Source organism: Labrus bergylta, chromosome 21 (assembly GCF_963930695.1).
Source record: "Labrus bergylta chromosome 21, fLabBer1.1, whole genome shotgun sequence".
In the NCBI taxonomy this organism is placed as follows: Eukaryota; Metazoa; Chordata; class Actinopteri; order Labriformes; family Labridae; genus Labrus; species Labrus bergylta.
In genome coordinates, this window is record NC_089215.1 from 6,423,258 (window position 1) to 6,427,971 (window position 4,714).

Sequence of the window (4,714 nt, forward strand, 5' to 3'; positions counted from 1 at the left end):
GCTGTGTTGCCTCTTTCATTTTGGATTTCACAGGGTCTGACATGCCAAAAGAAAGAACCCCTCCTCTTCTTTAGCCCTGCTGTTATTTTATCTCTAAAATGATTGGGAGTGTGTATTGAATGCATGTTTCCTCTGTGGCGGTGAATGCTTCTTCAAGCAGTTACAATAATCACTTTGCAAGTAAAAGGAAGTCAGATAAACTCAGGGGGGAAATTGAAATATTACAGGCGAGCAGGATGATTACCACTGTGCTCACCAAACCTGATCACACGTTCCTCCTCCTCCTCCTCCTCCCTGCAGCGATCCGGGTTTGTGATGGTGTTTTTCTTGCTGCCATAGTGTGGAAGCAGTGACATTAAAGGGCGGCGGCAACCGGTAATGAGTCGTTAAGAGGGAAATTTGGAGCTTTGCTGATCCGTTTCCAAACCAACTGTCTTCGCAGTGGGGGATTGACTCCTCTCAGTAATGTTTTATGGCGTCGCTGACGATGGTTGTAATGGGATTTGAGGAAGTGCTTCTGGGTAGAATCTCAACAAACACACAATTTATATGACAAGTGTGAGTGTGTTAGAAGCTAATCTTGTCATTTTGCGGGAAAATCCATCATGAAAAATAGAAAGCAGCGAGCCGGGAATATGATTTGTTTTTTTTTGTTTTTCCGTGCTGCCTTTTGTTCTGGACGTGGACACAAACAGTCAAGGATGGGAAATACTGTACACTGGCATTGAGAGGAGATGCTGCGTTGCCATGGCAACCAGGCGTTTGCACACACAAAAATCAGCGTGATGCCAACTCTCATCCTCGATCACATATGTGGGGGGGGGGGGAAGAGACAAAGACGCTGGCTGAGGCAAACAGGCTAAGCCACATTTCCTTAAATGTATGTGGAAGTGTGTGTGTGTGTGTGTGTGTGTGTGTGTGTGAGAGAGTGTGTGTGTTGATAGTACCTCTTATATTGCACCAGTCCATCTGTGATGTTTGCACACTCAATGCAATAAATAAGAAATTAATAACGACAGCAAAGAGAACACAGACGCAGAGATAAACAGAACGAGAAAGATGACGATGATACGAGAAATTGGATTTGGGGTAAAGATAGCGCCCGACGTTATCACTGAGCACGACATCAAAGGCATTGTTGGCTTGTGAAACTATGGAACTTTAAAAAAAAAAAAAAAAAAAAGTTAATTTCACAAGTAATCTCCCACCCTGGGGCTTGTGGGTAAAACAAAACTCTGTGAAGTAGATGAATTTAGCTAATCTCCGTCGCACAGCTTCAGGGGATCACAGAGGCACAGGGAGAGAAAATTGCGCTGGTGCCTAGATTGGTGCTTTCACTTTATGAAAACAGAGACATCTTTCTCCTCTGATGTGCTGAGCCCAGCTGGTGGCATGTCCGTGCTCTCTAACACAAGAGGAGAACAACGCTTCTGACCAGGATATGAGGGGGGGGGGGGGGGGATTAGCCAGAGAGGATGACTGACAGCTGTCACCTGTTTGATGTTTTCTGTTCTGCGAGGATGAGAGGAGACCTGGCTGATGTTGCATGGAACAAGAGTGCTGATGCAGCAGACAGGAGGGATGATGGACGGTGTAAGTGTGGGAAAGAGAAGATGCTGAACTCCACTTTCACAAAAGCAATCCTTTTTAACCCCTGCGTGTGGTGGATTTAGGAACTTAAAGGCAGGGGAAACGACAAGAAGTCATTCTTATTTCATCACCAACTGCTTTAACCTGTGATCCTCTCTTTACTGGAGGGTCCAGCGCACATGGTCTGAGGTGATTTGGCCTTTGCCTTGAGATGTTGTCGTAGCTCGTACCCTTATTCATCAATCTATGACAAGCAAACGAGTCATGATCATAACAGCTGTCGATGTCGTGCTCTGCCTGTCAGCACCTGTGTGCCCGATCAGACTTCAAGCTGTTCGTTTGCACTAACTGATGTTTCCTCCTCTCTAGATCCTTGCTTGTGTTGTTCTTACTCTCTGATGAGCGTCTGCTAAATGAGTAGTAGAAAGAATTACTCACCAGTACTTACATTTTGTTTGTATTTTACAAACTCAATGATTATTACTATGAGTAATCGATAAATGAAAGATCTTAGCTGAGGCTGGAATCAAGTTAATAAAATTTCCTTTGAGGGATTTTTTTTTTTACACAGGCCTTAACTCTTTATATCTTGATTTCTTCAGGGGCTCTGGGAAGTTGAAGAACACACACACACACACACACACACACACACACAAATTAAGCTGATCTGACCACTTCTCTGCAGCAGCAGAGTCCAGCTGCTGAGTGAAGACAAAATGTTCTGGCAGCTTGCTCTGGTTTTATCTGAAATGCTTCTTCTTGGATGAGCTTCAAACGCAACATTACGGGGTGAGACATTCAGGCAATTTTGTCAACGGCTATAATCAAAACTGTGTGTCTTTTTTTTTTCTTTTGGAAGAACATTTGTCACCATCAGCCAACATCTTTGCTTTTATTCCACAGCCAGCTTGTGTTTTAGATGTTTCATCACAAAGCTGATTATGTTTTAGCAGTTTTTACAAACACGGGCCACAACAATAAGAGAGAAACGGCCGAGTGGGGCCTTAAGGAGGGTTTTTGAATCAGTTTCAATGATTTAATACAGACAACTTTTCTGTGATAAACACTGCTCTGGACTCTTGAAGCTTTCTTTAGTTTTCAAAGTTTCCACACTGAGCATTATTCTGCCAAAACTCTCCTACTCTGTGTTAGCCTTCATAACCCTTCTTAACTCGAGTGTCCTGTGACGGTCCAAGCATCACTCTCTATACTCTGGTATTAACTTCTTTCATCATGATTTTCCTTCAGTGCGTCACTTGTTTGTCGTCTCTTATTGTATTGCCAGTTAAAAATAAATCTGAGATAGGGCGATGTAGTCAAGATTAAAGTCCAGTGAACTTTCTGTCTGGAGCCTTGAGTCTATCTTTATGAACAAATCACAAATAAAAAGAAGCGCTCCAGTATATACGTCAGACCAGACGCAGCTGTGATGCTGAGTCAGAGGTTCAAGGGACTTAATGCAGAGACACAGGCGGGTAAAACACCCTCCACTTTAGAGGCCAAATCCAACAGCTACATGAATAAAATCAAATCTTGATGATATGTTATTTATTTTAGATGGATTGAGCTGTTTTCACATATAAAATTTCTGGACAGCTTGCCCCTGAAATTGTTCCAAGTGAGAGGAGAGAGAGAGAGATGGCAGGTACGTCTTAGGCTACACTCTCATGACAGGCCTTTTTTTTTTTTACCTTTACTGTATGTCAACGCTCTTGGACGTATGGACCGGATCACATTAGAGCAGAGAAGAGCATAATGTGAGAAGAGAAGAGGATGCAGATGCTTTACTACGTCCACAGAGATCACATCGGTCACTCACTGGTGACACATCACCACCCTGTCCCACTCGTCGAATCTGAATTTTCTTGACTTTAAGCTCGGCTTCAAGTGAAAATATTACGAGGGGGCTGGCAGGAAAAGTCTGGAGAAGTGAGGGTTAGAGAATTCAGCTGTTTGCGTTCACACATGCAGTTCAACCTGCAAATTTCAGGTGAATTCAGCTTTTTCTTTATTGACGTAGTGTTGTAGTTATATGTTTATGTGTTGCTGTATGTTTTAAAAAATCTCAGCACCAAATCAAACCTCTCCATAAGCTTGTGCCACACATGCCAGCTGTCAATCATACGTCTACACATTTTGAGGGGACAACTTTCTGAATTCTCAAACAAGTTGTTTCCTTTTGAAAATGTAATTTCACCCCCCCAAAAAAAGATTCAAGTAAGCTAAAGCTTGCAGAAGTTATAGGCTTTAAGCAGAGCTATAGCTACTTAGCAGCAGCTCTGCTCGCAGACCCTCCTGACACCTTTAACGCCTTTAAAACACAGACTTTCTATGTGAAACTGCTTCGTTTAGTGTTTTTAAAAGTTTTTACTTCCCTTCTCTTTTAGTTTCAGAGAGGAGGGCACATCTGTGAACACTTTTTTTCATATGTATATATTTTTTTTAACAATGAACAACTGGAGTTAGTATGAAACATGTCGTACTTTATGTTTACAGCCTGCCATGCTCAGTGTTTAAAGACACAGCAAAAGCCACTCCTGTTCTTCACATCTGAATCTGTCTGCTGGAAAATGCTTTGTCATCTTGCAAATGTACAACACTACTGTAACTATTTCCTATTTCAGTAGATGGTACATCATTTTTACCACATAGTTTTATGTTGTCACTGATCTAATTACACGAAGACTCAGCTAAATTCCACCATATTTATTTGTTGAAGAGAGCAGCATGAGGCTTTACCTCACTGGTGAATTTATCCAGGACTGGATTATAGATCTTTCTTGTGGTTTTCTAGTGAAGACAGATCTAATATTGTTTGTCTGATTTTGGCATCTAATGAATGACCTGAAAAGCCACAAGAGAAGTACAAACATGGCGTCAACACATCAGTCTACATGACTGACTGCTGTGCGTGAATTCATTCATCAGCTTCTGATGTCAAATGTATCCGCATAGCTCTAATGTAGCAGAGTGATAAACCCGCAGAAAACAAAGTCAAATTCTGAAATTCATCAATGATTAATGACGCAGCTGGCAGACAAGGAGACAAAGTGTGTGGCTGTGCGTGTGTGTGAGAGAGGGAGAGAGAGAGAGAGAGAGTGGGGGTAGAGGGAGAGAGAGAGAG